General features: G+C 43.0%; 1 protein-coding gene across 6 annotated transcripts in view; it reads left to right on the top strand.

Moving 5' to 3' along the window:
- Opcml (opioid binding protein/cell adhesion molecule like) overlaps positions 1–13171 on the top strand; it is a 1136545-nt gene that overhangs the window by 1098500 nt on the left and 24874 nt on the right. The gene's annotated exons all lie outside the window — the stretch shown is intronic.

Genomic DNA, 13171 nt, shown 5'->3' with positions numbered 1-13171 from the left:
CGTAATGAGTCTTGACAAGTTGATCAGCTATGGTGTATACGGAGCCGCCGATGCCTGCCGCTGAGGCTGAAGGAGCAGGTGGGATAGACTAGGCAATATATCTTGAGATATGACGCATTTTCAGGAATTTCTATGAAGGCTAAACCGAACTAGTGCAATTGTAGGTCTCGTACTGTCCAGCACACTCCATAATATATCCTGGATAAACTTCTCTTCTTCTGGTTACCTAGCTAGAACCAGCGCTATCTCCCTTGCTAAAATGCTTCAGAGCTCCCACCTATATTACTGCCTGCCAACATTTTCTAGAATGGTTCTCCACTGTCGCGCAGTATCTCCTGACCTTGCATGCCAATTGGGCTGAGGCGATATTCGTAGATACTGAGCTGTGCCGGTGGTTAAGGTAAATGACTGTCTGAATGGATTATAGAGACAGTTATTAAGAGATCATTTGTATATGTCCTCCCATATCATTGTCACAGACCTAGGCAACTTAGACTCCCAAAGGCGAGGCAATCGAAAGATGAAGTGAGGCCCTGTTAGCATACGCAGGCCTCTGATGTCCTTGGGTAGATCTAGTTAATAATGAATTATTATCTGCTTCCCTGCTTGTGACTGGCTGCTTAGAGAGGAATGAACAATGTCCCACATGTCTATGGAATATATTTCGACGCCAGTGCACGCTATCTGGATGTCACTCTGTGCGTGTATTGTATAACATTAGGAGCGCGAGTCCTGAAGACCATTTATCGACACATCATGACCTGTCTTACTGTGTGCTAATCTTGCCTTGTCGTCGAGGTACTTTGGACTCATTAGTATGTCTTCCATTCATAGCGTAAGCTCTTCATGAGCTATGTATATGCTCTGGCGGCTTGGTCATGTTATATTATCTCCCACTCAAGCTTATGTAGCATCGATGGCCCCGAGCTTCAGAGTACTATACATGATTTGCAACGACATTGCTCTGCTATAATGATCGCCAGCAGATTCATCCATTTATATTGCCACGAAGCCTGCCGTCCTTGGGCTAAAGTTCCACTTCGCTCTCAACAATGCAATTGAAGCTTAGCAATTGGCTCAAGTCAAGCTCCAAAGCCTGTGCAGTATGAGGCCAGAGAATAAGACCTTCGTAGCATGCTATCAATGACCTTTACAACTGATTGGTTTTTTAAATTCGGACTTGTTGACCGTGTTTATGCTCATCTTAGTAACCTAGATTACAAGAGTACCGATTTTTAACAATTACACGAACAATAGCGAGATATCCCGCTGGGTCTATCCAGGAGCAAACCGTCTATTTAAATAACAAAGCAACCAGGTCTTATACAATGCTAAATCAGAAGGACAGTCCAAGGGGACAACTATGTGAGCTTCACAGAAGCATATTACTGGACACACACTTGAAGTGCCACTGAGGGATACCATAATGAACAAAAGGTAAAGAGAGTCTGATCCAGACGTTCAGAAGCTGTTTCTCCTGTGTGATATGCAATAATCGGTAACTATGTTAGCAACGACAATGTATAATTTTTGATATTAAATAGACGTATGTGCCTCAAAATACAGTGCGAGTTAGGTAGACTGTGTCTTCTAACAATCGAACAAGATTCGTGCCAACGCACTATCTGTATTATATAATAGTCAACATGATACCTGTATGTAAGGAGTCACGTATTAATCTATACTTTCATCCCACTGCATTATCCATACAAACAAAACTCAGCATACTAACACACTATCATTATTAAATATTATGAATAATGTACACACTAGGAATGTCAGATGGTGCATCGTCCTATATGTATCCATTTAATGAAGCTGTATGAGAGAAGCGGGCACCTTTTGGTGGGGTACAATCCTAGAAAGTGAAGGTTAAATATCTAGAGATTAGAACTCGGTGTGTGGATGGGTAGTTAATATATGGAGAACCCATAGAAGAATGAGGAAAGAAAGCCAAGGATACATAGCACCCACACATTTCTATGCTACTTAGTTAAATTCATTGAAAAATATCATTCTTTGTCTACGCCTCTAGCTGATTCTTGAGCTCCACCATGTCAAGAACCCACTTTCAGACAAGTGTAGTAGCCTCAGTTCAGCACCTCTCATGTCTTAAGCACCAAGACAATCTCATTGGAAGTCCAAAGCGATCGGTTTCTTCACAAGATCACATTTTCTGGAAGACACTGACCCTTGTGATAAAGGTCGTAGCCTGCTTAGACTGATAGTAGTCTAAGATCCAACCTCTCACTTAATACCTGTCGTTTTGATTCAATTTAATCAACGTTGTTGTCTTCTAGCTTGGAGTGTATGTATTTCTCCCATGATTGTCTACTTTGCTGTTATAGCGATAAGACTCTAGAATACTTGTTACTTAGCTCTTTTTAGTATATATAAGAGAGGTCTACTGTGTTCTGGTCGGGTTTAAGATAATTGAAAGTAGAGGAAAGAAACACAGTAGTAAGCTAATATGAGGAAGAGCAACCAAAGCTGTTTCATATAATGTTACATACCCCTTGTCTGCATATAACTATAGTCCCTGTTTAAGACTCCGACTATTTTGAATGATTAGTTATTGTCTTCTCCTATCGCGTACATAGCTTTTTTCTGAGATCTTGTTCATGTTTTGTGTGACTGCTAGGTAAATTATTACATGATGTCAAATCCACATAGGTTATACTCTGTTAATTTTTCTAAATGCAGAATCCCTTGCTGATGCCAGCCCTTTTTAGCGCCTGCTGAATTACATTCAGAATACTACCATATATATGTACCTCACAGCTTATCCTCCATAAATATTAGCTCGTGTGCATGCCTTAGTGCAACCACGCTGTGCTCCTTCTATACTGCTGTAAGACCTTAGGATTCACCAAGAGTCCCCATACTCAATTAGCTCATGTAATGTGAAGTTGATTACTTATTAGCTGCTTGACTACTAGTTTAAATGATCTCTCTCGTTCTCACGCGTCTCTCTCTCGTTCTGCTACTTGCTCATCTCCTCTCCCTCCTCTCACTCGTCGTCCTCCCGTGCTTCTTCTCTGCTCCCCTCCTATCTCGCTGCTCATATCCCTGAGCACATCCCCAGCAGCATATCATTAATATGAGTTTGGTCAGCGAGTCGCCTCCAGCACACTGACTTCGTTTGATTTCACTGCAAGTCAGATGTACGATCTCAATAGAGTTGCAAATTAGTCTGATGCGCATCTGAGCCTATGTAATTCGATCATCGGCAGTGTCGTACTTAAAACGAGTGAAAACCCTAAACTACACGAATAGACAGCCTGTTGCCACAGACTGCCATTAATGGTAGACTGTAGTAGTTTAAGAGGTTAGTTCCAGAGGGGCTGACCAATTTGGAACTTTTGATCGTTTTAGATAATAATGATGAGTACTGCTCGTCCTGCGTTGTTGTTCCGCAAATCTCTATTGTCTATAGTAGTTCTTCAGTTACTGTGACTCATCCTACTTTACTAGTGCCGTGTTTGACTATGAACGCACTTATCTCTCTGTCTTATGTTCAGCTCAGTCTGTACACGTATTTACTTATGCATTTTGAGAACTACCACCACACACATCGCACACACACACATCACAGCACAGCACACTGGATAATAGAATCTTGTTCTAATGAATGTCCCCGTATGTATGTGTACGTGTCTATACTCGATAGCAGAGTCTTTCTTTAAATATAAATTAATAAAAGAGCGCCAATGAAGTTAGTGGCGAGAAAGATCACCAATCCCGAATATAGATAATAAATAAGTTGAAGCCACAGAAAAAAAGATGAAAATCATCAAATAATCACGACCTATGAAATATCAGAATCATAATAGAGAATTTATGAGCGAGTGTGCTCTATAGAATAGCGATTGTCATACTCTAATTTCTTCACTAGATATATCATAGTCTATCTATAACTTAAGCACAAACAATAGAACAGTAAACCCTCATGCGTCATGTACTATAATAGGAATCCAAGTGATGCGTGAGAGAGAGGCTACTCGCTCTCTGTCCTCATATCCTGTACATGCCACTTCATTTCTATTGCGCTAGACTGGTCACTGACATATAGCAGTTAGCAATGTGTAGGTTGAATATCTCTTCAAACCGCTATCTCTTCTTTATATAGTCGCTGCCTAACGACGTGTTTGTAATACGCGACTAAGACAAGTGACTCTTCCGTAGCACTAATGCTTCTATCTCTAACTAAAGAGTGATATCTATGAGTGTGTGTTCAAAATCTATTTATTTAAGACATTAAGTTAAATTCCTATTTCAGACACACAAACTGGACCAATATCTGAACGAGCGTATGATATGCTCAGATTTTGTACTCGCATAGCCTATGGTGTATTATGACATCGCAGAAGATGGGAACATACTTTGTATGAAAGCAACAGAGCCAGCTACCAGCGAATCAAAGGCATTGTGTTGAATGCCCAATTTGGACGCCCTGGTGATTCTATGCGTATCCACTTGGTTTAACTACTTCTAGAACCCTAGTGAATCTTTGATGAAGGAGATCTATGTATGCCTATGAATTCACTCTAAGAATCATATACTGACTGTTATCCATCTTAGTTATCTAACGAGGCCATCTTGAAATTCTCCTGTTGTAGCATTGCGATAGAACAAGTGAAAAAACTCATAAAATCTATATACTACATCCTCGGCGTGGGTCTACAGAAGTGTTTTTATGTCCTTGGATATCTCCCTTTTCTCCTACTGTCTCATCAGTTCCCAGTTTGGAATAACACTTATTTAAATTCCCTGCTATAATCAATCTCTCTGTTGTTTATTATTATTTATGTTGCACTCAGTACTTCTATTGTTTTGATCTAATGTTCTGTTGTCCTTTTCTTCGCGCAATCAGAACTTGTAACAGTGTCATGATGAATTGTTTTTCCACTTGTATCTAGCATGCGTTTGCAGCTATCCTTAATTTGAAGCATGCTTCCATCCTCCTGCTTACGCTGTCTAGCTTGACCTGTTCATCATGATGGAGCAACACTTGACTGCATGGCGGTCTATCAATTCTCAGTGTTTGCTGTCAAACAACGCTTCAAGGGCACGATCTGCGAGCCTAGCAGCTACCTATTTCGTTTAAAGGGGCTATACTGTGATGCTGTGTCTGAGCGATGTCGAGCCGCTGATCGAAATGCTCCTTAACTGAGTCCTAAGACACATAATTATGCATTAAACATATTGTTTTGAAATTGTCACTTGCCGTGCTAGAGATTGAGTTTTATCTGTTTATTCGTTTGTATCCATCTGCTCAGCTCTCCCACTACTCAGATTAAGTATTCAGCACATTAATCTATAGTGCTGTCGTAGTTATATTAGAAGATGTAGTAAGATAGATGTTGGGGGTTTGTCGCACTTTTCATTAACTCTAGTGCAGAGAAGGGAACAGCCTATCTGAGAGCCTGGAGCAGCCAAGGAAGTACTACAGTGCACACTCCTCTATCTAATTAAGGAGGAGCCTAGGCTTGCTTATTGCCAGTATCCTTCTGTGGAAGGTAAGGCGTGGGGAAAGACTAATGGTGTAAAGAAGACTAGGGGAGGGCAGCAAATAAGAGAAAGAATTGTGTAGACTCCATCCCTAGACTTCTAGCTATAGGGAACAACCTGAACACATGCTGTATGTTTAGTACATAACAGATGCCATGAGCTAGCCAAAGAAGTGGAATGTGCCATCCCTGTTCAGGTATAGGTGATGTAGACAGTAGACAACTACTATACTGAAGGAAGAACAAACATTCAAACCCCAGGTTACCTGAGCTGATCTGAATTTCCAATGTTATGACCTGAACTCAGTCCAAATTCACACCTATTGCCAATGTTTTTGGACTTCAGAAGGGAGTTCTTGGGACTAGAGAGGTAGCTCAAAGGTTAAGAGCAATGGCTGCTATTTCAGAGGTTCTGGGTTCTATTCCTAGTACTCCACCTGTAACTCCAGATATAGGGGATCTGACACTCTCTTTAGACCCCCAAGGGCACTGCATGCAAGTGGTTCACAGATATGCCTGCAGGCAAAATATTCAATAAATAAATATTTTAGGAAAATTTTTTAAAGAAGGGATCTTTTGTGATATGAAGTATGTGGGTGAGAGTAGTTCTGGGAGATCTCTAGGAAGGAGAAAGAGATGTTGGTTGGGCCATCAAACTCATAGAGGGCAGTGTTTCAATCTTCTGTTCACACTGTCTCACCCTTGAGAAATGTGTGACTAAGCACTTGTTAATTGATAAGATATCGTTGACTTAGATAAGGAGATATACATCTGTGGTAGAGAAATAAGGATTACCTGCCTGGTGGTGGTGGTGGTGGTGGTGGTGGTGGTGGTGGTTGTGGTGGTGGTGGTGATGGTGCTTGACTTTAATCCCAGCACTTAGGAAGCAGAAGCAGACAAACCTCTGAGTTTGAGTGCAGCCTGGTCTACAGAGTGAGTTCCAGGACAGCCAGAGATGCACAGAGAAACCTTGTCTTTAAAAAAAAAAAAAAAAAAAAGAAGGAAGGAAGGAAGGGAGAGAAGGAGGGAGGGAAGGAGGTAGAGAGAGAGAGAGAGAGAGAGAGAGAGAGAGAGAGAGAGAGAGAGAGAGAAAAGAAAGGAAGGAAGGAAGGAAGGAAGGAAGGAAGGAAGGAAGGAAGGAAGGAAGAAAGAGAGAAAGAAAGAAAATATGGTGATATTTTATCTGTATTCCCCAATAAAGTTTATCTGAAGATCAGAGGAAAAAGCCAGCCACTGTATTAAACATAGAAGTCAGGCAATGGTAGCACACACCTTTAATCCTAGGAGGCAGAGATTCATCTGGATCTCTGTGAGTTCAAGGCCACACTGGGAACAGAGCCAGGCATGGTGGCACATGCTTTAATTCCCAGAACTAGTTAACCATAGAGGTCTGGAGGTCTGAACAGATAGACAGGAAGTGATAGAGCTAGGCAGAAAGAGGAAAGTGATGTAGCTGAGCAGAGAGAGGAAGTAAGATGGCAGGGCACAGAAAGGATATAGGCGTGGGTATACAGGAAGTAGCTTTCTCTGGAGGCTGAGGAGTTGGTGAGGTGAGGTTAGCTGTAGCTTGTTCTATTTCTCTGATCTTTCAGTTTTCACTCCAATATCTGTCTCCAGTTTTTTTATTAATAAAACTGTTTAGCAATTTGTCTTACAAGAAAGAAAGAGAGAAAGAGGGAGGGGGGAGGGAGGGAGGGAAGGAAGGAAGGAAGGAAGGAAGGAAGGAAGGAAGGAAGGAAGGAAGGGAGGGAGGGAGGGAGGAGGAGGAGAGGGAGGAAGGAAGGAAAGGATTACCCTCAATGTGCTCATTTCTTTCCTGACTCACCTTTGTAGGTACTTGGTTCTCATGAGTCGGGACTTCTGGTCACTCTAGTACTCAGGCTCAGTTTTATGCCAGTGCTTGGGTACCAAGTCATGTGTCTGTGCCATCCTAGCTCTCATCAGCCCATAAAAGGGGTGTTAAGAACCTGGGCAGCCTGGGATTCCCAGCCTAGCTCTAGTCCAATCTGAAAAATAGAAAGCTGTATTCTAATCAATTGTTGTCTCGTGTGTGTGTGTGTGTGTGTGTGTGTGTGTGTGTGTGTGTGTGTGATGTTTTATCGGCACCAATCCTGTAGAAGGAGGAAGATGGAATGGCAGGATGTGGGCACACTAGGCTACATAAACGTCTGGTGGTCTCTGCCACAATGCATTCACCTCACAGCAAAAGCTGTGGGATATGTTCTTCCTGAGGTGTTATCTTATTCCAGAAGTCCACTGCAAGAGAGTTCCAAGCATGAGACACATTGGCTAGTGCATGCTGCCTTCTAAACAGGGTACACTCTAGATGTAAAGGAACAAAATGTTTGTCCTTTGATAGCTTGACTTGCTGCCTGGCTTCAGTGAAGAGACAAAAGGCTGTTTGCTTAGGGAGCTTAGCAAGCCTGGCTGTAAGGTGAGAGGTCAAAAGTCTGCACACAATCAACATGTGTATGATTGCAACCTCTCAAATTCTGTACACCTGGGGATCCTGTCTCTGGGCCTCATGGACACTCCTCATATGAGCAAAAGGATTTCTGTGGAGTCTACTGTCTCCCACCACTACTGTCTTGCCTCTTAATTTCTCCTGCCTCTTCTTCCCGAGAGCTCCCCACCCCATGCTCTCCCTTCTTGCTCTGCCTCCGGATGCTCCAGTTTCCCTCTGTGATTACCTCCTGCCACTGGCTCTCACCCTCTGGGCATGTTCCCCGTGTCACCTCCTGACAGGTCTCATGGCAAAGCTGTGACAGGTGCTGGTGTTTAACTTCACAGAGCTGTTTCGGTAGGTAGAGCTGCAGCTGTAAATAGCATGTATAGAAGGATGGCAGAGACGGAGGCACCTGAGGTGACTTCCTCATTTCCATGGGGGAGCTGGGCTGGACTTGCCTCAAGAAGAAGCTAGTGACTTTGATGACATGTGAACAGTCTAGTCAAGAGAGAGAGGGGGGAAAGGACACATTCTAAAACTGTCCCCAGGGGTTTTCAGAGAAAAGAGATAAGATTCTATCCAGGACAATAATCTCGAAAACATGGAAGGCTGAAGTCTTTGACCTCTCTTTCTTCCAACTGTGCCCTAAGGAATCTGCTGGAGAAACAGAAGGGATGCTTGGGTGGAAGACAGATGGCCTACATGCAGCCGGCTGGGGCTTGGGCTAGAAGAAAGAGGAAGTGGGTCAGGGGGCCTCTGGGTGTCTCCTCGGACTTCCTGTCTGATCTGTTCATACCCTAATACTTACATTACTTCCAGCTGTGAGATATCTTCCTGCTCTCCTGTACCTTCTGTGAGAGATCTGGAAATAGCAAGGAACTGAAATACCAAGCTAAAGATAGAACAACGTACAATCTGCTTGAAGTTTGGAACTCGTGAAATTAGTCTTGTTCTCTATATTGTTGGTGCCACCCCCACACACACACTCACACACATAAAGTGTCCAACACAGCTCCTGGATCATAACAGACTTGAGTTAAATGCCTGCTGGTGATTGAGAGGACAGTAAGCCCTGGCCACACATTTCTTCCTCTCACTTAGTTTCTTAGTCTACTTAGTTTACATCTCCATTCCAAAGACAGAGGTGGGCCTGATGATAAAGCTGGTCCGGGACCTTAGTGTATGAGAACTTGCACCTGGATCCATAGAAGGATAACTTTCCCACTCTACCCAAGGACACATCCTAGGTCAGAAGAGGTGACCTCTCTCACCCTAGAAGGGCCCCATTTGTAGCTACATAGATCTCAGTCTTGTTAGTATAATGAATTGAGATATTCTCTTTGAAATATTCCATACTTCCAAAGAAATACCCCCTATTTTTAAAACCTTTAATGGGGGTGCCTGAAGGTGTAAGCCTCTTGCTCCTCAGCTTGAGTTGGAACATCACACCTAGAGAAAATTTGGGAAACTATCCTAGACTCCTGCTTTAATGTCCTTTGTCTGAGAAAATATCATAGTCAGGTAGTCTTTATTAAAAGAAATTCCTTCATGCGTGTCTTCAGAATCCCGAGGATCTCGGCATCTTGCATGTTCCAGCTCTGTCTCACTTACCTTCCTCATTTTAGCACATTTTTTCCATATCCCCACCATCCAACCTTATGCTCCCCTCAAACTCTGCTTCCTGCCTCTTCTCTGAAGTACAGAGTCAGAATTTTCCAGTCAGTATTGGAAAGTGCAGGGAAAGCCTCTGTCCTGCAGGATCCTAGGGTTCCCAGCATGCAGCAGTCTTAACTGGTTGTTCTTTAAAAATCTCATCCAACATTCAAAGTAGTTAGTGCGTCTAAATCACCTTCACTGGGCCTCTTCCCACAGTTTAGCAAAGAAGGTTTGCATGTTTTCTATGAAGTCATGGAGAGTCAATGGGGAACACATTTCAAGGATTTGGGCCTGAGCCTTGATATGTTCTCTGAGCTCCTGAGGTAGTTGCACCTTTGGAGATGCAGTGCAGGCAGATCTCAGCATGAGGGGGCACTAGTGCATCTTCCTGACCTGCTCACCAGGTCATGGACTGAGCTAGATTCACATCACTATGACAGATGCCTGAGATGTTCAGAGTATGAGGAGCAAAGGGTTTTCTGTGCCTCATGGACTGAGGGAACTGAAAGTCATGATTGGTTGCTTCACTGTGGTCCTATGGCAAGGCCATCATGGTGGAAACATAGTCCAGAGCAATGACACTCATTTCATATCCAGGAGAGGAAAAGGGAGAGGGTCATGGTCCCCTATCACCTCCAAGGCCACACCTCATCCATCTAAAACCTCCCATTAGATCCCACCTCTTAAAATGCTACTTGCCAATGGTGTCAGGTTTTTCTCTGACACATGAGCTTTCAGGCAACATTTAAGATCCAAACTACAGCATAGACACAGTTCGTCACAAGCCTGCCATTATCTGGGACAGCACCAGCCCTGGTGTCTGCCTGATGCCCTCATTGCTGGAAGGTGTCCTCAGGTCAGCAGCAGAGTTGCACTTGGGCACTTGTGAGAAATTCAGAATCCGGGAACCCACTCCAAACACCTGAATGAGAATATGATTGTTTACGTCCCCGAGGAATTTACATGCAGATTAAAATCTGAGGAGCACTTCCTCTCTAGGACAAACTTGACAAAATCTGTTTTCTCGTTTAATGAGGTAGGACTATTATAAGGACCCCCATCTTGCATGGATTGCACCTTTTCATTCTTTCTTTTGTGCTGTTATATATCCATCCCCTGAACACAGCATTACAGACAGTGAAAACCAACTCTCGCATTCCAGAGGATGTTTAGGAATCCCCCACAGAGTGCCCAGACTATCTTGTTCACACAGAGGTATGTGGCATCCATGTCACGTGAAGCCATCCTTTAGCCTGTACAGCTGTACTCCTGGGTTGATTGGCATTTGTAGTGGGTAGCTGTTCCAGCTTTGCCCCAGAAGTTCTACTCCCGTTGAGGCTTCAGGTAACTGTCACACCTATGAGGCAGGACCGAGACAGGAGCCCTTAAGACCCAAGATCCAGATGTGCCGGCTCTCTTAGTTCCTGGATCCTGGACACTGGAGGTAGACTGGGCAGAGTTCTCCAGAGAACACTGCTGGACTGTGCTTCACCTTTCCCAGACCCTGTAACCTATCCCTTTACTTGTAAGTTACCCCACAAAATAAACCTCCCTTTTAACTATGTGGAGTTGCCTTAACACTTCCACCATTAGGCACTCTTGAGCCTGAGCAGAGCTTTTCCTGGGCATCTTTCCAGTGTCTATCCTGAGTGGCTTTCTTATTTTCCTCACAGAAGAAAACACTGGCCCTGCTTGAGGCTCCTGCCCGGCCCATTGTAGGTAGTTCATCTGAGTATCTGGAATGGTTCGTCCCTGCAATCCTAGCCTAGTACTCCAGTACTAGTCTGCAATGGCATTGCCCTGAAATTGGTCCCCAGGCACAAGAGAAGATCTGAGAATAGCTGAAAAATACGTTGGGAAGCATGGGGTCTCCAAAACAAGGCATAGAGCCCCATTTGCTGGAACTCTAGGGTGGTGTGGCCAGTCAAAGTCCTCCACCTCACAGTTGTCCAAACTGGTTCTTGGCCCAAATCCACAGGGTTCAGTAGGGAGATGTAAACATCTCCTTTTTTTTCTTAATCTGAATTCGGATTTCACTTAGTTTGAGAGTTTAACAAAGATAAATTGTATTTCCTCTATTGAAACTGGGTTGACTGACCCCTGGGCGGTTTTTTAAAGAGCAAAACAAGAATGAGATCAAACATACCCATATAAACCTTCAGTCTCCAGTCTCACTTTGGTATTCTGACAATGAATAAATGTGGAAGAATGGGAAGTTTGGCTATCTTTGGTAAGAGCCCATTTGTTTTTTAAAAGAACGTACTACAAAATACTTGCCATCATGCAATTAACCCACAGTGCATTTAACAAAACAGATGAACTACCTACACTTAATACTCAATCTCCACACTGGTTTAGCTGGATTTGCCAACTGTTCTAACTCATGTCTGTGAAGTAGCCCTGAGTCCTGTGGCCAAAGCAATGTTTCCTCAGACTCACGAGGAATGGAACTGTTCGAGGTGCTGGCTTAAGGTGACTCAAATAATTTCCATAGATAAGGGTCCTGGAAATACATTCTCCTAGGGCATCATACCTTCTAGCGATGGCTTTAATAAGCAGCATCTGGGGACTAATATTATATTCTAGCTGGAGGACAGACTTGAGGAAGGCAGCAAGTGTCAAAAAGCAATGGGACATGGGCAGCACAGGTGGTGGAAGCTCCCCAAAGCCTAGACCTGGAGCAATTAGGGTGTGGAATCACCAGACTCCAAAAGGCCCCCTCCAGCGCTCCCCACAGATACAACACTTTGCTGCCTATAGCCAGGGTAGACATAGATTTGGTTCAGCAAGCACACACTGGGTCAGACTATGCCTATGGGGTGGTGGGGGAAAGTTATGACTCTGTTTCTTGAGCTTTTATTGGCTGGCCTAAATCTCAGGAGCACAAAAGATCAGGCAGCAGGTCTGCGAGAAAGGAAAATGGTTCTGCCTTTTGGCCTTCACACTGCTTGAGTTTTTAAGCTGTTAAGCATAGTGTTTCAAGAGAACTTGGAAAAGAGAGCTTGCTCCCTTTTCAATGGACCAGGGTAGAGGATGAGGGATAAAGGGAAGGGTCTAGGCTGTGAGTGAGCATGCAATAACAAATTAAAGTGAAACAATTTTTTCAACCTTCATATATTTTGGATATCAAACTGCTAACTTCATAAGTGTATAAAGTGACCCACAAAACCAGGTATGGAATCTTTGGGGTAGTCTAGCAATGACAAGTCCATTGCTTACTATGTTTATTTTGACAAGTTTTCATGCATTTCTACATGTACACAAAATAACTCATTCATCAATTCCCTAGTCTACTTCACTATAGCTTAAATTTTTAAATTTTAAAGTGACAACTAAAATTGTATTTATTTATCATGTACAGCATAATATATACATACATATATATATGGTAGAATGACTCAGTCAAGCTGGTTATTTATTAATCTGTCTCAGGTTGCAAGTGAACTAGCAACTTTGAATTTATTTGTATTAAAATGTGAAATACAATACATTTATCTTTTACTACAAGGAATTAGTTAGCTTATATTTTATATACAAAGGCATTTCTGTACAATGAAAA

This window comes from Peromyscus leucopus, chromosome 7 (genome assembly GCF_004664715.2).
Source record: "Peromyscus leucopus breed LL Stock chromosome 7, UCI_PerLeu_2.1, whole genome shotgun sequence".
Lineage (NCBI taxonomy): Eukaryota > Metazoa > Chordata > Mammalia > Rodentia > Cricetidae > Peromyscus > Peromyscus leucopus.
This window is presented reverse-complemented; position numbering and strand designations above follow the sequence as displayed.